The 20,971-nt window shown below is 42.8% G+C and overlaps 1 protein-coding gene across 1 annotated transcript in view; it reads left to right on the forward strand.

Annotated features, from left to right (window-relative positions):
• The first annotated feature begins 2,577 nt into the window (after positions 1 to 2,577).
• The window catches only part of sema6bb (sema domain, transmembrane domain (TM), and cytoplasmic domain, (semaphorin) 6Bb), a 126,309-nt gene continuing 107,915 nt past the window's right edge, over positions 2,578 to 20,971 (forward strand). Inside the window, exon 1 of the mRNA XM_020632054.3 lies at positions 2,578 to 3,439. The gene's annotated coding sequence lies outside the window, so the exon portion shown is untranslated. The remainder of the gene's footprint in view (positions 3,440 to 20,971) is intronic.

Genomic DNA, 20,971 nt, shown 5'->3' on the forward strand with positions numbered 1-20,971 from the left:
GGGTTTTCAGGAGTTTTCTGCAAGAGGGAAAGCCCTAATAAAGACTCACAGATAATGGAGAGCTAAAACTCAGTTTAGTAGAATTCAATAATAAATAAATAATATGCCAAAGATGAAAAACTGAAGACCATCTTGGAACTCTGCTCAGACTCAACCTTGAGGACTCTGGCTTGGACTCAGACTCGGGTAGTGTAGACTCAACTCGGACTCGACTTAGATTTTCTTTGGTGACTTGGACTTGAGCACCGGGGACTCTGGACTTGACATGGATTTGAGGTTTGGTGACTCGACTACAACACTGTTAGAGACTGTTGTACTTAAAAGCACTTTAGAGATGAAAAGGGAGTTCAGGTTTATCTGTTCTATTATGATTGAAATTAGGACACAACAATAATGGTACCCATATTAGCTAATGTTCGCAAACTTAAGATGAATAACGTCACCATTGGTCAAAGTGGCTGCTCTTAAACAAGAGTTTCACTTAAAGTAAAAGTGAGTTTAAAATCCTTGCTCAGTTTGTGAGACTGATTTTGGAAGAAGTAAGAGTACAGCAGCAGGGACAAAGCTATAAAAAGTATCAGTTTACACACACACACACACACACACACACACACACACACACACACACACACTTCTCATGATTAACACTTAACACATTTCACACTTTCCTCACTTGTCTTAGTGACCTATTGTGATACACCTCTAATTGAACGATGAAGAAAAGACAGAACACCTTTATTTATTATCTAACAGACACACAGCCGTGCTGGATTGTATGTGGAGCAGAATGGGGACAGAATTGAAGTGTTTAAGGACAACTCATCATCATTCTTACTCTTACACTGTTTGTGGAACCATTTCTGCTTCAATAATGAGACCGCTGTCAAAGCAACGTTCTTTGTTGTAACCACAGAAAGATGTACAAAGACTTCCAGCGTGTTTCCTCTGATGAAACTTTCTTTTTAACTTTTAATTGTGGAGGCTACAAAGTCACAGGCAGCATGGTGATGATAAGGTAAGCAGGATGAATAATGTTAATAAGCATTACAGCGCTGGTGCAGGCATAATTTGGGCTGTGTAAAGGAAGATAAGACAGCATGAAAAAACTGCAAACAACAAGCCAACCAGAACAATGTCCCACAACAATATCAATGTCAAAGAAAGTACAGTAGGGCACATTATAAGCTCTACAAAACATCAATGAACTGAAAAAAGGACACTGTGTAACAATAGCCATAATATGCTGACAGAAAGCATTTTAGGGAATTCTTCGAAATAGCTTCCAGGACCAACTATTATGTCTAACATTAAAGAAAGATTAATTTAGGGCCTATACTTCTATACATGGCATATCCATAAATAGGTTTTTGTATTCAATCTTGTGCAGAATAACCTTTAAAGGCAAAGTTATGTTCTGGCTGTTTTAAAACCTTTATGAGTCATGATTTGACACTGCCAAATAGAGTGTTTAAAAAGGCTGTCAGATTGCTGGTGGAGTAGATACATCATATCAATTCAAAACACAGAACAGCACCAGAGAAATGTATTGGCAAGGATGGCATTTGTTTTACTTTGTTTATTTAGACATGATAAAGCCCTAAAGGTGATAAGATCCTGATTTGTGGGCACCATAAGGATGTTCCTGGAAGTAAAAAAAAAACCAAACCCATCCCATTAAACTCCAAAGCGTAATAAGGCAACAATAACATTAGACTGGAGGCTTGTTGAGATTTAATGAGAGTAGAATTATTCCACTGACTGTTGTGTTACTTTAGGCTCAATGGGACAATGCAAAGACTTAAACTGTTGGCAAGAACAGTTTTTAAGTTAAAGGTGAAATTGGTCTTCTCGGGATTGGAATCGAACTGTTTATCTATGTATGAATCACATGACATCAATTCAAACTTTGACAAGAACATTTACACATTTCTCACCTATACTGATGGCTGAATGTTTCTAATTTAGATATATTTTGTATGCCAACTTTCTACTTCAAGAAATATGAAGTGCCAATACGTGGTTGCTTTTACCTCTGGGTAATTAAACGGACAACATTTGAAATAATTAAAATGAATACAATTTGATCACAGGACAAAAACAATGTTACAAAATGATTTATGTTTTGACATTTTCCTTGCCTTTGTCGAATTTTAACTTTATCTTCAGTTTGGCTGATGTGGCAGTTTGACACTGTCTCCCGTATACTGTTTCATATGATAGGTGCTTACTCAGTATCCCTTCTACCTTTCAAAACCCCTCTGTCGTTTGTGTTATTAGTTAAACCTCCAATGACATACTGTATCTATGCGCCCCGGGAAAGCTACTTTGGCCAGCACCGTGTATTATCCACGGCAAGTCCACAGACAGTTAACCTGTCCTCCTCCTCCTCCCCCCCCCCCCCCCCATGAGCGTTTTTTGAACGTGATAATAATGTAATGTTCAGAAATAATACCGCTACAAAATGAACCCAATTAGTCATTAATCAATTCCATTCCAGTCGCTGCATAATTCTGCTTCAGGTTTTGGCACTAACAGGCTTCAGGAGTCTCTTGTGGATGACAGCGGGGAGCAGAGCCGGAGATGCTGTACAGCTCACACACACACACACGCGCATAGACACACACATGCATACACACACCCGCTGGAAGACAAACGCTCCGGTCCTCCTCCCACCTCCCCACAGCTCCTGAGAGCGGCTCAAAGAACGGGAACTATCTTCTTTTTTTTTATAACCACATGAATGGGACTTTTCCCTGCGCTGGATCCCGAGTCTGTCTCTGTGTGGACGCAGACAGAAGGACAGTTTTTTTTTCCTATAGTCAAACCCGGGGTGGAAAAGACGCAGCAATGACAGAGCAGCAGTCGTGCGCAGCGGCAAAATAGAGCAACTATTGTGGGGACGAGAGATTGATAACACAACTGGGCGAGCTACGAAAGGGCGGCAGACGTAATTTCCAAACGTTGCAGCTGGCTTTGTGCGCTTGATAGGCTGTTACTGCGTTTTGCTTTTCATCATTGACTCCTTCAACATTACTTGGACGGCTGTCCGTGCGGGAGTACCGCTGCTGCTGCAGAGACTGACGGGGAATGCCATGTGTCGTTGCGCGACATAGAAGCTCTTTGTGGGTTGTTTTGCACCGGGGACAGGTGGTGCCCCGCGCGTGTGAGTGTGTGTGTGTGTGTGTGTGTACGTGTTGCAAACTAGCAGGGGGCAGAAACACACAACCCCTGAGACAGTTGTCATAGGGATGTCAGGCCGGCGTACAGGATCAGTTTTTGCCAGAGACAGGTGCGACAAGGAGGAGTAGTTTACAAAGCCATGCACGGGATCTGGTAAGCTCCTCTACTCGGATCACACTGGGAATTTTTTTTTTTTTTTTTGTATCCCGCGGGACACACAACCTACTCAAACTGCACCTTTTACCCAAGATAATCAAAGGTAAGTGATCCGAGCTGTCCGGAGTGGGTGCAGGGTGGGAGTGGTGGTGGTTTTTGTGCGCTCCGGGAACGGTCTCTGCCGCGCCGTGATGCTGTGGATGATTTGTATTGCCTTTGATTAGCCCAAATAATTGAATTGTGTGAGTTGGGTTAAAACGCACTCAATCAATAGCCTACATAATAGCCCCTCTCCCGCATCTTAGCTGTTTACAGCAGATTTCATTGTATAATTTTCAATTTCATACTGCGTAGCTCGCAGCCACGCGCCAAACACGCAGCCCTGACTAGGCACCTCACCATTCAGGTATTGATTCGATATCGACAAGTCTCCCAGCGTTTGATTGAAAATGGCTGAGAGTTGTGTTGCCTATTGACCGGGGTCATTCCTTACTGTACATTTGTTTGTTATTGTCAGTGCCACTTGTCAGGTTTTCATTGAGAAACTCTTAAATATGAGAGATCTGAGACTTCCCTTGCTGTGTCAATAAGAATGTTTGCCCTTTTTGAGAGAATTATTTTGGATCTAGAAAACAAACCTCATTTTATTTACTGTAAGTTGCTGTTGCAGAATTTAGAAGAGGACACTGCATGTGTCTAATGATTGATCTGAGTGTGCTCTCCTCTGTGTGTCTTGTTTTGTCTTATACATTTTAACTGCCAGAGGTTGTGCATGCTCCACTGTCCTTCCCGTCGGGCCCCTGGTGTCCACTACTCCTTCCTGCAGGCTCTATCATCCTTCTCCTGTTCCTCTCCCTCTCTCCTCTGCAGTAGCTGCTGTCGTTACAGTACACAGAGCTGCTTGGCTGGATAGTGTCAGAATCACATTTTTGCACTTTTCTTTTGTGCGAGTTGGACGGTTAACTCTCAATAGCTGGCTCCAAGTCTCCTAAAGTTTCCCCATTTGGGAGCTGTGTGTTTTTGTTGTGGCCCCTGTTTCAAATTCAAATTGCCTTTCAAGCTGCCTTTTGTCCGGCGCCCCGAGGTTTGTGGACTGGAAAGAGAGACAGAGAAGTGAGTGAAGTCCCCAAGGGTCAGAGCATTCCTATAATGAGCCCAAATGTGTGTGTGTGAGGAGGAACGAGAGAGAGAGAGAGAGTAAGATATATCTAAAGAAAGTAAGACAGTGCTTCTTGTCCAGTGCAGCGAAGGGAGGAGCAGGACCTCTCTGTCTCTCTCTGGCTGTGTCAGTCAGCCTTGGAGGACAAGAGCCCCTTTAATGCCTCTTCTTCTGGACTGTCACTCGCTCTGACATCCAGGGCTCAGGGGTGCTGCAGCAGGTTGCACATAGATCCTTCCTCTTTGCTGTTCAGATGCTTATCAGGGGCTGAAGTGCTGCATCCTCTCCTGGTTTCAGACCACTTTGACAGTACAAATAGAGGGGATAACGGGGTCGATGAGACCTAAAACAAGAGAGGATAATAAACCACATCTTGCAGCACCTTTAGCTTGACAGAGAAGGAGTTGTTGCCCTTTTTTTCCCTATCATCCGCTGACATCCCCTTGTAGGCCTGTCAAACCGGCAGTAATTACAAGAGAAGTGCTATCAGAGGGAATAAATTAGTAGACAACAGAGGAAATACCTTTCTGATATGATCTCTGATCTTCTTATTGTATTGGATCTCATTTTAATTTGCTTTGAAGTCATGGACAAAACCCCTGTGCGAGTTATTTAGACATTTGAAGTCAGAATCTGCCAAAAAAAAAAAACAACGTTATAAATGCTCCTTTAACCAAAAATCTCAAGATTGTACTCTTTTAGAGATTGTTCTAATGATAGGGCTTTCAGATTTTATATTAGGGATCTTCAAATCCTTAAATTCCCCCTTCAGGCAAAGTGTGTGTGTGTGTGTGTGTGTGTGTGTGTGTGTGTGTGTGTGTGTGGGGGGTTTAATGTTTTCTTCAACAGAATATAATTAACCAGACTGTAGGAAGCATCACTTCTGCCAAAAGAGATGACTCATTTGGGGGCAAGATTGTACAGACATGTTGGGCGAACATAAGGAAGGCACTCAAAGGAACTGTGTACCTGATGTCCTGAGTACTAAAAGTGATTAGTGGAGATACCCCCAGCACACCAAATAGCAATACTTTAAAGTACAGGAGCAGGATTTTATGTCAGTGGAGAAGTCAGAAAGCAAGGCTAAATGTGTGGCCTGAAAACCAGGCGGGGGGTTTGTACAGTCCCCGCGCTGATGTCAATTTTTGGCGATGTTTTTCTCCTCACAGCTTAACAAACTGCTCACTGGAGCATGGCTAATCCTGGGCTAGCAGTGCCCAGCGATTTATTATAAAGTTAGTTAATTTGGGGAGATCGGCAACATCCCGCCATACACATTTGTGCTTGACAGATCCCCGCTGTCTTCACTGTGGAGTCTGCATTGCCAATTAGTTTGAAGAATTGGCTGTGTGTGTGTGTGTGTGTGTGTGTGTGTGTGTGTGTGTGTGTGTGTGTGTGTGTGTGTGTGTGTGTGTGTGTGTGTGTGTGTGTGTGTGTGTGTGTGTGTGTGTGTGTGTGTGTCTGTGTGTCTGTGTGTCTGTGTATCGTTAAGAAACGAAAGAAAGACAGGGTGAGAGTTTGCACATGTCGATCAGAGAGAAACATAAGAGACTTTGTTGATCACTTTGTGTCTGTTTGCCTTCCTGTCTTGTGTAGACTTTGTGTGTGTGTGTGTCTGTGAGTCAGTCTGTCTGTGCTCTATACAAGTGTGATTCAGCACCGTCCAGCATCGCTTGAATGGGTGCCCTGTTTGTGCCGCGTTTGTGACGCCAACAGCCGCTCTGCACCCCTCGCCTCGGAGCAAGTGTTGTGCCCATATGCGATAAAAAACAGGTGCCTTTACACGATGACTTAATCCCTTTTCCCCATCTCCCAGCTGCACCCTGCAGGGGTTGTTATGTCACCTATTGGGCCCCTCCCAGCTCCGACTGAGAAATAAAACATCATGGATTAGTCAGACAGAGTTTCAGTTTCCTGAGATCTTCTTACCTTGTCATTTGACTCATTTTTCGAGTCTGAGAATCTGATTGCAGAACATGTAGGAACATGGATTTTACCTTGAGTATAAACTGGAAACTGTGGAAATGTCACTTTACAATAGGAGCTCTCTTATTAGAATTACCTTCTCAAACCAAGTCCTTTATAGTCACACTTACAAAAATGACAGTGAAGAACTCATTAAAAGTCACTTTAATTCTAAATTCTTGCTCATACCTTAACTCTAAATACGTTTTACCCTTTAACTCTTCTGTACCTTGGCAGGGGATGAGTTAGAAGTGCCTTTCAGTTGCATTATGGGAAATGTTTGGTCCACTGTTTTTGGAAGTGGACAGACTAAATGTGCGCTGATTTACATGAGAATTAAGATGAAGTGTTATTTCCCCTAAATACATTTCCTTCACTGTATCTAGTTGTTTTATATCCAGCCATGAACAGCGTCGGCTTAAGAAACCGTTGCTGTCATTTTTCCTTTCACCCAAAAACACAGAGATGAATTCACTTAAATAATTCAAAAGTAGACTTTCTTTTCAAGAAACGGGTACCTTATTATTCTTTTGAATCAACATGCTGTCAACAGTTTTCATCAGGACCATTTATTGCGATTTCCACCTCTAGAGGTATGGAGATTTATTGCAATTTGAAAGAAAATGTACCTTTTGGCTGAAGTTTGTCCGTGGCAGGAATGAGTCATGAGAGCAAACATTTGATCTTAATTACATTTCAATACTGCTCCAGGAGCACCTGTGTTTCCATTTGCCTCCCCTGAGCTTGTCCGTCTTTGTTTCGATTCTCTTGGTGGAGGCCAAACTGTGGCAGCTACATTAGTGTCTTCTTTAGAAACTGGGCTGTCAATGTCAAAATTAGTTTCGTTCAACGCTGATGGACTGGTAAGAAATACTATTGAGTGGCTGAGTCTGGGGGATTGTCTCAAACCTGGCAACCCCAGCCTCCTGTTCCATTTTTCTGTCATTCTTTTTCGACAACCCTTCCCCATGCTTGTTTTCCTTCACACATTCTGCCTCCATACCACTGCTCCCCTCATTACCTCTCACACACACCCCCCCCCCCCCCCCTCACTCGCACCTTCCTCCCCTTCCCCCTCCCCCTCCCTCTCCTCTGGACCTTGATGTCAAGGCCTCTCAGGCAGTGTGGTCTCTGTCTGCAGCCTGTCAGGTCAGGGGCACTGCCCACTGGGACCCTGAATGGGACAAATTGACCGTAACAATGTTCCCACTTAGCATGTGGAGCTGGGAGAAAGAGAAGGTGAAAAGGAGGGCCCGGTGATTGAGGGGGGTGAGAGAGGAAGAGGGAGGAAGTGAGGGAGGGAGGAGAGCAGGACAGCTCTTGAAATGTATGAATTGAAGACTTATATTAAATCAGACACCTCACCTTTTTAAACCTTCTCCTCACATTGCCTCTCTCTCTCTCTCTCTCTCTCTCTCTTGTTCACACTCATACAGCTTTTCCCGCTGTTATTTGCCCAAGGCAAGAGCTCTTGTTGCCATGGCAGCAGGATAAACACATTTGCCTGTGACCCTGCAAGCCCGCAAACACTTACACACAAAACACACCTAAATCTCAAGGCCCAGATGCCTTCAATGGGGGTTCCCGAAGTCTCGCAGTTTGAATCCACACTAAGGTGCTAGCACTGCCTCACAAAGGGTCAAGGGTTATTTGGCCCCCTTATTAAAATGCAATATAAGGACCACCTCGGCCATTTATTCATCCCCCCGTCATCTGCTCACTCCCTTTTATCTCTTAATCACTTGTTTTTCCACTCCTGTCTTCCTTTTGCTCTCATCTCTCCGTCTGCTACATGGCTTTTTTATACATCCAGAGCAATGCTAAGAAGCATCCAGGATAGATGAGAGAGTTCAAAGCAGGAAGCTCGATATAGTCAATAATAAGGTCTCTTTCATTTTTCTTTAAAAATGAAAGAGCGCTCTCATTGGCAGCCACATGGTAGTCTCTCTCTTCTCTGTTCCCCAAGTCTATAAAGTCTATGGTTTCAGTATTTTTTTTTGTCTCTGCCCTTTAAGTGTGACAGCATGTCTTGGAGAAGTTGGAGCGGTATCACGTCGTGTAAGCCTGAGGTGGCGCAGTATGACGGGAACAAAGAATGCAGCTGCTATCACCAAAGGCCAAGTGGCTGTTGAATAAAGATGCTCCCCTCGTCGGTGAAACTGGCAATCCATGTCAACTTATTGTACCTCCACAGGGGGAGTGTGCTCCTACATTTGTGTCTCTGCTGTATCTGAATAAGGTAGACACACCGGGGATGCTTCCATTCTCTGCAGAAGTGAGAAAGAGACACATTTCCATGAGTATGAACTCCATCCTGCTGGCAGCGGACCACAAGTGATAGTGTGGGATGAAAAGAGAGGCAGACGTGTTTGTGACAGACACCGACTTTTACTTCCTGGACACGAAGAAAAAGTGTGTGTGAGCTGAATCTTTTACAGCCTGCTTGTGTGTCATTAAGCTGCATTTATAGCTCTCTCTCTCTCTCTCTCACACACACACATTGGTGGACTCTTATGAAGCCTCGGTGTCAGCAGAGCCCCGGTTTGTTAACAAGACAGGAGACTAATGAGGGGCCACAGTCTGGCAGGGACAGATCGGGCCGGTCCCATATACCACCCGGAATACATGAATACACACTGGTACATTGAGGCGCACACATACTTGTGTGGGTTTGTATTACTGGAAGTACACACACACACAGTTAAGAAACAGGCCACCACAAGCCGAAATCATAGAGCAGCAAATTCACCTCCTGCAGCCAAAACACAATTATATCATTTTTCTTCCCTGACATGATGTAAGTGGCAACATTATTTCCCTAATGGCATCAGATACACACTTTGTTCAACTCTTCTGCTATGATCTCCAAGTAGGTAACTAATAAGACAGTTTAACTACAGTACGGTGGGAGACAATGCAGAGGGGATGCTGGTCACACACATCCTGAATCATTTCCCGCATCAGCACAGCGTGAATCTGAAGAAACTGTGCCCTGTGGGCTAGACTGTTTTTTTTTTTTTATCCCGCTGCTGTTTTATAGCTGATTCATTTCTTAGGGGAACTTCCAGCCTGAATGGCTCTATCCTGTCGTTTTATGGTCGCAGAGAAGCTGCAAAAATAAAATGAGAACAATTTCATTGCCGCCGTTGACAGAATTGTTTACTGCTGGAGCTGCAGCTTTAGCTGTTGTGGCTATACATGGTCTCTGTTGGTTTTCTGTTTGGAAGATTTTGACTGTACGGTCAAAAACTGTAAATGTTTGGTCACTTTTCTGCCACTTGTTTTGTGCTCTGAGGTAATTAACAGCTAAACATGCTCAGTGACCTGAGGGAGTCAGTCATGCTGAAATAAAAAAAAAAAAAAAACAGAAGAAAATTCCAGCTTTCTGGCAGTCAGCACAGGGAATTTGGCGAAGTGGACAGACAGAGCGGAGACTGTGACCTGCTGTCATTCTTCACCCGCTGGTGGCGATGCATTGATTGTTGGTTGGTGAAGCTGAAAGTTAAAAGCAGATATGATTGAGCATAAAAAAAAAGGAGAGAGCATGAAATAGTGAAGGAGTCTTTTGAGGATTCAGCCTCTGTTGCTGTACGAACGTGGGTCCTTGAACGTTCTCGCCTAAATGAACGGCTCAGAAGCAGCAATTAATGTACAGCCTCGCTGTGGGTCTCTGCAGAATCAAAGAGGTCTTGCTGTGCTATGTGTCTGCTCATCTCACATACACACTCATGGGGGGGGGGGGGGGGGGGATTTGAGCCAAGAAACTGGAGCCAATGATTGAGAGATGAGACGAAAGTGTCACGCTGAGCTAAAAGCTGAAAGTCAAGGTTAAAGAAGAAAAGGATGGAGATGTGGGGTTTGTTAATAAGGCAATCAAAGGATGAAGGGAAGTTGGAGACATGAAACAAGGAGCGGAGGATGAAGAGGAAAACAGCCTGTTCCTTGAGGGTGGAAATATCAGAATAAAAAAAAAAAAATTCAGGACCCATCTGGAGGCAACAGGTCTGGTGACAGCAGGCATGATCCTAATCCAAGTCTCCCAGCCGTGGGTGATAGCCAGGGTCTCCACTCGTCCAAGCCCCCCCGGAGACCCAGTCGGTCCACCAGCAATCTGTCCCCTGATACGAACCACTCTTATCTGACAGCGAGGCATGTTTGTTATGACGATTATGGACTCTAATTGTATGAATTGAAAGTGGACGTTTGATGACACGGTATTAGCGCTGCCGTCAGAGATGAGTGGATTCTGTTTGGACACTGAAGAGGAAACGATAGAGAGAGGATTTGAACTTCTTCACAGCAAATCTGTTAATGCACCAAATTATGTCCCAGACCGAATTCATTAACATTAATTTCACTTGATGCAACAATAGCAGCCGCAAAACCAATAAGCCACAAGAATAATTGATATCCTACACACATAACAGTCACTTCCAAAGCCTGTGTGCTGCTACAATGGAGCCGTTGATTGGCAAGTCCTCTGTGCAGGATTTTCTGTGGTCGCAGTGCATTCAGAATAACCATCGCTAGCGTGCTCGCAGTGGCTAGTGGGTCATTCGTATTTGCATGTAAATGTTTTTCACCCCTCGGCTTGACTGGTGGGGCAATCAGAGTGCCTCTCTGTCTGCATCGCTAAGAGGGACACTGCAATGACTGACTGTGACATTCAGAGCTCAAGCTGGGCCTCACCCATCTCTTCCATTTGCTTGTTTCTTTCTGTGGGAAGGTTGGAAAGGGTGTTTTTATTCGTGTTGACTTTTTATCCTGTGTATAGATTCCTGGAATATATTCAAAGTCAGATTTTATAGCTTTTTCAAAAATCGAGACATGTCAGCCAACTTTCTTATGAACAGTCATTAGGTCTTATTCACATTCTCGTTCTTAGTTGGAAATGTCTTCTTAAAACACTCATCAGTTTTCTCATCTGGAATTAGTTCTTAGCTATATAAACAAAATCTATGAGCACCCTTGACCTCATTTTTGTGCTGAAATGCCCGGGAAAAATTAGCTGTTATTGTGTATTCCTTAATTTTGCAGCTTTACATAATTAGATGACATAAATAAATACATCTTATTAATGTAGTCAACAAATATCTCAATAATGCACTGTTTGGTATAAACAGCAAAATGTTACATAATATAATATAAACTAAGCCTTCAGGTAACAATCTTTTGAATAAATGTGGAGAAGAGAACACTCGTTCATTGTAGTTGTGACCAAACTTTTCACTTGGTAAAAATGACAAATGTGTCTTGTTTTATCTTCATATTTTTTTTTAGAATTAATGTCCAGTCAAATTGTATCAAAAAAACAATACTATATGGTCAGTATCTTTTTCTGGCAGGATTTTCCCTCAGATTTGAGATCATTTAATTTTCTTTAACTTCATCTGGTGTGCATGCTTTTGTGATGACAGTCTTCATACATGATAAGTGATATTCAACATATAGGTTTTGTATTTGTGTGTTTATTTTATATCCAGTCTTGATGCATCTGAATATAACATTATAAATCAGCCTGGTGTGTTTCACTTTCAACTGCTTCCATTTCAGAACAATGAAGGTGTTTTCTTACATTTGCAGTCCAGTCTGGAATCGTTTTACTTACTTAGGGAATTCCCGACTTCTCTTTACTTATTTTTGTATTCCTATGGGATTCCTGTCTGTTCACATGGCCCTTTTTATGGCCATTGGAAGGGCGTTACCTATGCAAATCATGAAAAACTAGTACGAGCTTCCATCTTTCAACAACTTCTTCATCAATTTGAGAGCAAGCAAATCTCCATCTTTAGAACAGGGTCATGATTCTGTTAGACTTTTCCAAGGACATTTCTTAATAAAGAATTTTTCTTCCAAAAGTTTTTGGTGAAAGCGGTCCATTCATTGGACACCTCAGTCGTCCCATGACACCACCGACATGGACACCTGTCAAGTTTTTTTTTTTCCTCGTACCACCATCATCACACACAGATACACGGCCGCACAGACACACACACCTCCCACATGGCGATGATGGATGTATGTGCAAACGCATATCTCCACGACGTAGGAGTGTTTGTGCCTGACTCGTGTAGCACATCCTGTCGTTTGGCAGTCTTGCCAGACATTTATCAGCCTCTGTCTTCACATGAAACATGGTCCTTTAAGTCCCTGAGCTCCACTTGCTTAGTATCTCTGGTTGCTCAGCGGGGCGGGCAGAGGGGACCCTGGGAGTAAGAAAACTTAGACGGTAATAAGTGAGTGGATCAGAGCTGCAAGGAAATGGGTGAATTAGGGACTTTTAGTTGTAAATGAGTTCAGTTTATTAATGAAGGTTATCAGCAGAGCAGTGATTTGTAATTTATGTACATGAACATATTGACTTCCCATGCAGTTGGAATGTATGTGTCTGCAATGAATATGTCCATGTCACTTACATTATTTCAAACTTTTCTGCTAAAGCGAACACAATGCTCCACTGCTGAATAATTCTCCATTTGGTGTACGTTGCCACTGTTTTCTTCCCCAAACCAGTTTTGATCCATGTTACGTATTTGTCTGAGTATGTGAGCATGTCTCCACAATGTGGGAAGCTCTGTGTTTTGTAGACAGTCTGAATAAACACAAAAACGACTTTAAAAGTTTCCATTTCCCACTTTCTGGTGGTGTGTTTGATGTTACAACACTTGAAACATTTCCCTGATCTTCTTCTTGGACATTTGAGCATTCAATTGTTTAATCGGAATTATAGGATGTTAGTGTATGGTTTGGTTAAAGGAAAACATTGGTTTGTTGCTGTGATTATGTGTTCTTGGCTGGATTTGAGTATTGGCTGCTCTTCTAAATGTCATGAAGAGCTCTGGCAATGTGTTGGCTTTGAATGTCTGCATGTTGGTCTTTTAACTAAACCAAAATGATCCAATGTTGGTTCTAGTTTCTTTGTTTCTGGGCTCACAGTGTCTTGATTTTGTCTCCACATCTGTATGTCCTTCTTTGAGTGACTCTTGTGGCATCTACTATTTTTGACCTTGTCCTTCCTTTTCCGATGACATCATTGCAGTGCAGCCTCCACATCCTGTTGTGCGCATCACACACCAAACCCACTTGATTCCTGCTACTCCAAACTTTTCAGCAATTATCTGCTGGCTCATTATAAATTGCCTTTTTTGTTCTATCTGTTTCATTTCAAACCAGCCTCTCTCCCCCCATGGCTACTTGCAGCAGCAGAACGAGGAAACTCTATCCCTGAGTCTAAACTGAAGTAATAAACAAGAGAGAAAATGCCTGAGAGCCAGCAGCACTTGGAGGCCTGAGATGTGCCATGTATCATGAAACTTTAAGGGCTCTGTCACAAGGGAAAAGCATTGACAGAGTTTTTCCACTTGCATGCATATGAGAGAAAAAAAAAAAAAGCAATAAAAGCCATGTTGTTGATGTAATAGCAAGAAAACAATGGCTTTGGCAGAAATGTCCCAGATCATCATAGAAACATTCAGTGTACCTCCTGCCTTCCCAGCATCCTCCTTCCTTGTAAAGGAGTTGTTTTTTTTCCTCCTTCAGTTTTATGTTATTGATGATTCTCAGTGAACATGTTTTTAATTGTGTTACCCTGAGGGGGCGAGCAGAGCGCTTACTCACTGGCCAGCACTGTTCCTGCCAAATGTTAAAGATGGCAGCTATTCTTGAGCGAGGTTTTTCAGTTGTTATCGCTTCGCTGCTGGACACGGCTGCTCCTCTCTGGTGGGCAGTTTCTCTTATTTTAATTTACAATTCTTTTCACTCACTTTTTGGTCACTATTTTCTTGGCTCACCTGGCAGTGCATGGGGTCTTCTCTTCTGTCATCAGCACCGTTAATAGCCCCAACAAAGTAGCTTTGAAGCTTGCCAGGACCAAGGCCGTAATAGGAGGAAAACTCCAGGATCAGGCTGTAATAGAGGGGAAGTGCTGTAGCTGCTCTTTGTGCTCCTATAGTTCAGATTTTGCCCCCTTTCATTAGATAAGGCTCATAAGACATCTGGAACAAATACTTTGTCGCTGTTCTTCCACCTTTCTGACTGCCTCTCATCTCTGTTTAACCAGGCTCTGACATTGAAGGTCGACAAGCGTAGCAACATATCATAGCTGCAGGAGAAATAATGCTAAAATGGTGAATGCACAGCAGTTCAATTGTCGCTGTTTTCAAGGCAGAGGTAAAAAAAAAAAAAAAAAACTGCTTGCAGCTCAATATTTATCGCCGACTCCTCTGTTAAGTGTTTCCATTATGTTCACTTCCTTTGCCGCTTTTCAAATCTTAATCAGATGGTTAATTTACCGTCTTGCAGGATTTAACCAGCTGGCTGCGAACATCTTTGTCAACGTCTCTTCATCTTCTGTCTGTGTGTGTGTGTGTGTGTGTGTGTGTGTGTGTGTGTGTGTGTCTCCATGGTTTCCGCTGCTGGCTTGCTAAGAAGTAAAGGAGGATTTTCTGTGTCAAAGTGTGTGTGTGAACCCATGCTAGATGGCTAGGTTAATGTAAGAGTGACTACTGCCTGGTCTGGTATTAACACAATGAGGGCAGGGGACATGTGACGAGACTTATTTGAATGGTAGGTCTGAGTGTGTCCACAGGAGACAGGACCCAAGGAGAAGTCTCCATTGATAAAATAATCGCACATTAAAACGATTAATGCTTTTCACACACATAAGAACCCTCTACAACCGCTGCACTTCTAATTTATATATTTCCTGCTTCGTCTTGCTAAAGTTCACAAAAAAGTGGAAGCTGATTATGCTCCCAGCAGTCACTTTCTCCTTGTGTTTCCACGAGCCATCAGCTCAGCATTTCCTTGCCGCGCCATTGTCAACTTGGCTCCCCGGTGCTGATAAGAAATAATTGCCAGTGTGGCAGTTTACTAGCTTCTTCCTTGAGAGTTGCCATCCAGGGCTGAATCCAGCTTTGAGACTGTTTTTTTTTTTGTTCGCCTCAAAGTCGACATCAATATCTTTGTCTGGAGGTGGAGAGATTTCGTTTGCATCTGATAATCCTCTTTTCACTCCTGAAATTAGTTTCTCTCTCTCAAGGCGAACATGCAGAAGCGAAATTACAAATGAGCGAGGATTACAAATGTTAAAAGTGTGAAAGAGAACAGATAGGGAAACAAGTGGAACGTGTGTGTGCTTGTGTGTGTGTGTGTGTGTGTGTTTGTGTGTGTGTGTGTGTGTGTGTGTGTGTGGAGGAGGCCTCTTCTGCCAGCTATCAAGGACTCTTGCTGGGATCCTCACCTGATTGAAATGAATAGATTCTTGGATAGTGGATAGAAGAGGAGGGGAGCAGGCAGTGTGAAGAAGCAGCCAGAGGACTTTCATCACACAAACACAAACACACACACACACACACACACACACACACACACACACACACACACACACACACACAGAGACTCATTAATGCACCTTAGCACCAGCGGCTACACCAGGCAGAGAGCCAACCCTGAAAACAGAAGCTATAAGAGGTGATGCTCATCACAGGCCACCCAGGGCTGATGGGTAAAGCTGAGCCTGTGGCACGATTTAGGTATTACTCATTAGTATCCGTGGACAAACTCATGAAGAGCCTGGACTTAAAAAAAAAAAAAAAAAGAAAGAAAGAAGAAGGAGAGAAAAAAACGTGAAGCACCAACCACTGTTTTTACAAAAGAGTTGATTTTAGTCAGATTTAAGGCTCACCAGTAAGTGTGTCTCTGTAAATGGATGTAGTGATAAATCTCAAGCAGAACACTCTCCCTGAGACGGCGCTTTTTTAGTTGAACTAGTTCTCCTTCATGTTAGTGCCAGGGGATTAAACACACAGGGGAGACTGGTTATAGAAATAGCCTTATTTTTTGTTCATAAGTACAACGTACACAGTGTGTGTGTGTGTGTGTGTGTGTGTGTGTGTGCGTGCGTGCGTGCGTGCGTGCGTGCGTGGGTGCGTGTGTGTGTGAGTATGTTTTTTTTTCAACCAACAAACAACAGCTTGCATCAGCATGATTAACAGGAGAGCAATATTGATTGTGTCAAAGCTGTTTCAGAGACAAAATATTGTTATTTAGCTTGTGTATACGTCAGGACATTTCCTCTTGGTTGTCAGGCGTCTCGGGGTAGCTCAGAGTGGGGTTGCTTGTTTTTTTAAAAGCCCAATGAGTCTCCAGCCAAGGCAGCTAGTTTCTCCTAGAAGGCCTCCAGAGAGTCAACCCCGAGGACCAGGACTACTTCGTCTGCATCACATTACCATTCTCATTCATGTGACTGATTATACACTTGGAGAAGACGGGGCCCAAATCTTGAGCCGACGTGTTTACTGACACACAGTGTGAAAAATCAGAATGCCCACTCGTGTTTAGTCATTTGTGTGCCTGATCATTCTGACGGCTGCGCGCAGGCCTTTTGACACCCTGTTCCTTGTCAGAAGTGGATTTCCATCTTATTTAGTCGCTGACTTAGTATGTGAGGCTGTGTTTTTGCTTGCTCTAGCTGCTGTGTTGTGTCAGTTCTTCTCTGCACTTTGCAGCTTTGATTCTATTTTTTATGAAGAGAGCAAAGAGAGGTTTCGCCGAAGGGAAAGTTAACTTCTTGTTGCAGATACTTTTGATCACACGCATAATTAACCTTACTTGACATGAATGTGAGGGAGAACAACTTAATGTTACTGAATGTGCTTCAGAGAAGTACCTAAGAGAAAGATTCTCAACACAGAAAATACTTTTTAACAAGGAAGCAGGAACGACTTATTTTTTTCAGATTTTTATTGGAAAAGCAGTATCCTCCAGCAGCTTGTGTCTAAAATAAATAACCAAACAGGAAAATATGTATAAACTAGAGAACGACTGTCTTGGTCTTCTCAGTGCTCTAAGTAGTGTCCCTGAAACTGTGGGTAAAGTAATAGCGCCTAATGTATAAGCCATTTTGTGATAATTAGATGTTGTGCAGCGGCTGTTTAAAATGCAGGCAGACTTCAGAGGAAAGGAAAACACAAACCCCCAGAGCCATCACACTGTCCCAGCTACAGCTATTATTTGTTTCATTACTACTGGAAAACAACATAAATAGCCTGCTATTTAAGACAAGTGTGCTCCCGCTAGAATAGCAAAATGGAAATGGGTGCTAGGCCTGGCTGTTGCTGTGTTTTTGAGTATTTTTGATCTGTATCCTATTATAGACCACCCTACCACCCATCGCTAGATACTGTATGGCTTAATATAGAGCAGAGATCCCATCTGCTTAATACAGGTCAAGTCAACTTTTATTTATAGTACATAGAAGCATTTAGGAGTCAAGTTTGCTTTATGGAAATATGACACCCTTCAGGCCCAGAAGAGCAGGAAAAGTAAAGGATTAACCTAATGGATTAAGATATTAGTCATATAGTAGCAATTGTTAAATCATGCTCTTAATCCGTTCTGAAAAACTAGATACTATCTGTGATATTAAGCTTCAAATATCTGTTCTTCTAGGAGAACAGAGATAACAGCCCAGGTTCCCCCTCTAATGCAATAATGTGTGTCAGAGTGTTAAATGTAGTCTGACTGTGTAATAATAAAGTCTCTGCTTTGAATGGCTCATGCCTTTTGGGAGAGAGACCAATATAGTATCACGTCTGGCTTGACCACCATAAGGCTCCACCTCCTGCAGTGTCTATAGACACATCGCAAACACATTGACGAATCTCATGGGGATCCAATAGAGAATTAGAATATATTGTGTAAAGTGTGAGGGATACCCACCTCTAATGCAAGTTAAAAAGAGACAAAAAAACAAGTCATGGGGTGGATTTGGCCAGGTTGTAAGAAAGGTAGGAGTAAGGTTGGTATTAGTATGCACGTTAGTTTAATATATGCTCAGCATGCTTTTCAATTAATTATTTAACTCCCTAAAGTTATAAGTCTTAAAATCATAGAACTACATATCATGGGGTATGACATGTGGGAAAGGAGCCACAGGTCTGACCCAAGTGAATGCAGCTGCAATGCATGCTGTGAAGTCAGACGAAATATCAAAGCAGGCGCGCATGTTGGGGGCTTCATCTTTACTTTTTATACATACTGTCCTTGCTGTTTAAGAATTCTTACTTTGACGGAGATTGTAGCATTAAACCTAGTGAAAAGTCTGGAGTTGTCTTGGCATGTGAAGCTGATAATTCTAATTCTAAAATATACATATATATATATATATATATATATATACACACACACACACACACACACACACACACACACACACACACACACACACACACACACACACACACACACACACACACTTGTGCTTTTGTTTTGAAATCAAGGTAAGGACCAGCCACGTATCCTGCACCCTGGCTGAAGCTTTTTCCCGTCTGTTATTGTATTGCTACACTCGGTCGTCCCATCAATGACCTGACTGAAGCCCAATTATCTAGACATGGTCAATAGAGTCAGTGGAGCAGGTGAAGGTTTCAGTATCGTGTTTTAAGTCTCAGGTCGGCGTCAGTGAATGTGGGCTAATGGCGCTCACTTACACGTACAGTAGTGCGTGAGTTCAACTGGAAGAAGACCAAAGAGGCTGTGTGCTTCTCCACAGGGACCTTTGTTCCAAGCTGAGCAGAGTGCTGCTTTCAGAAGTAACAAAGCACAGTATTTCTGTGTGTGCGTGTGTGTGTGTGTGTGTGTGCGTGTGTGTGTGTGTGTGTGTGTGTGTGTGTGTGTGTGTGTTTGTGTATGAGTTTATGTTTCTGAAGAGTTCTCTAACCCACTGTCCAGCTGACCTGGAGTTTGTCCAAAGGCCACACTACAAGATTTCCTCTCCTTTCCACTCAGTTCTCTCTGTGGGCGTCAGCTGGGGCACAAAAAGGAGGAAAGTCTGGGTCATTTCCAAAATCATTTTCATTGTTGCATAAGTGCCTTTGGAAGAATGCAACTCGGTATATGCCAGGGGAAAAAAAATGCGGAATGGACCCTAGAGTGAGAGCCTGAAGTGGGCCAATCGAAGTTTGGTTGGTGGAACACTGGGGGTGCCGCTTGCCAAGGCCCAGCAAGGCAAAATTGAAGAATTTGGAGCAGCGTTGAGAACAGCATGAGGTGGAGAAGGAGAATAAGCTTGAATAAATGAAAAAGATTGCTGGAGTTTGCAGAAGGGTTGTTGCTGCGCTCCTCAGTCAGGCCTGAGATATGGGTGAGCTTTTTGAGTGGCGAGGTCGCAAGATTACAGCAAAAGAGCAAAAAGAAAGATGAAGTCGAAAGAGGCGAAAGACTTTATAACTAGAAATGTTCCCTTTCCTTTTTTTCTTCTTTTTTTTTTTTACCAATACTGATTCCCAAACCTGGATCTGCAAATTGGCTGATACTGTGAATCAACTGGACTTATGTGTGATTTAAAAAGAGTTGTATACTAATTACAGGGATATGATTGCCAGTTTTTCCTTGGTCAGAGAATGACAGATAACTCTCGACAGATAGCTGCTTTATTACAGTAAGTTTGTTCACTGGTTGTATTTATCAGGAACGTTTGCTTTCAAGAGGAGCTGGATATAATTCAGCTCTATAGTTAAAAACCTCAGTAAACGACAACGATTGAGGTTTGAGGAAAAACAAACAGAGCAGCTAACAACAAGATAGGCTAACATAAGTGACAGCTCAGCCAGCAGCCCTTCCATACAATATGTGTCCGATGAAGAGTGGGAGAAACACAAATATTTAGCTGAGTACTGCTTCATTAAGTGCACCTCTCAGGGACGTTACATCTTCATTAACACTGCACTGTTGTTGTTTGCTATATGATAAACTGGATATTAGTTCTTCTTTGCTGCTTTAAAACAATAGTTGCCTGTGGCAGCAGTTGTTCATCCAATAGTTGCAGTACAGCGCTGCTTTCATGTGTAGGTCGCTGTATTGGAGAGACCAGGATTTGCTCTGATTGTCTCTGATTCTGTTGTACTAACATTACAAACTGGTATCAGTAAAAGAACAACTCTATTAAATCCTCAGCTGAATTACAATAAACTGCTGCTGTAGAAGAAGGAGACAGCTGAATGAGTTTGTGTGAAGAAAAAAAAAAAACCCACAAACACAAACAATGAAAGCAATGTTCCCCCTTTGCATGTTTCTAATTGTTCTGGCGTGTGCATGCTCTCCCCCTGTTGCTTTTGCAATTAATATCCTGAGACCAGGGGCGGTCTCTGTGAAGTTACAGCTTTGAGACACTCGGGTGGCTTTAAGGAGTTTATAGGCACAGAGCGGCGCACAGACAAGGCCTAGAGACACCACTTAGTTAATTAACCAAAAAGACCCAAAACCGATTCTCCAGGCTGATAAACAGGATCGAAGTGAACCTCTTCTCTTCCCTCACGAGAGAGACTCCAGAGAGGAAAATCGTGCAGGTAGTTGCGGGCTGTTTGCTTTTCTCGCAGCAACAAAGGCTGGGTATGATATCAGCTGAGGGAGAAAAGGGGGGATTTACCAATTTCAGGATCATTTGAAGCTTTTTTTTTGTAAGGAAAGGATGAGAAATCTGCCTTATCATAAGTGAATGCATATTCTTTT

This window comes from Labrus bergylta, chromosome 6 (assembly GCF_963930695.1).
Source record: "Labrus bergylta chromosome 6, fLabBer1.1, whole genome shotgun sequence".
Classification (NCBI taxonomy): domain Eukaryota; kingdom Metazoa; phylum Chordata; class Actinopteri; order Labriformes; family Labridae; genus Labrus; species Labrus bergylta.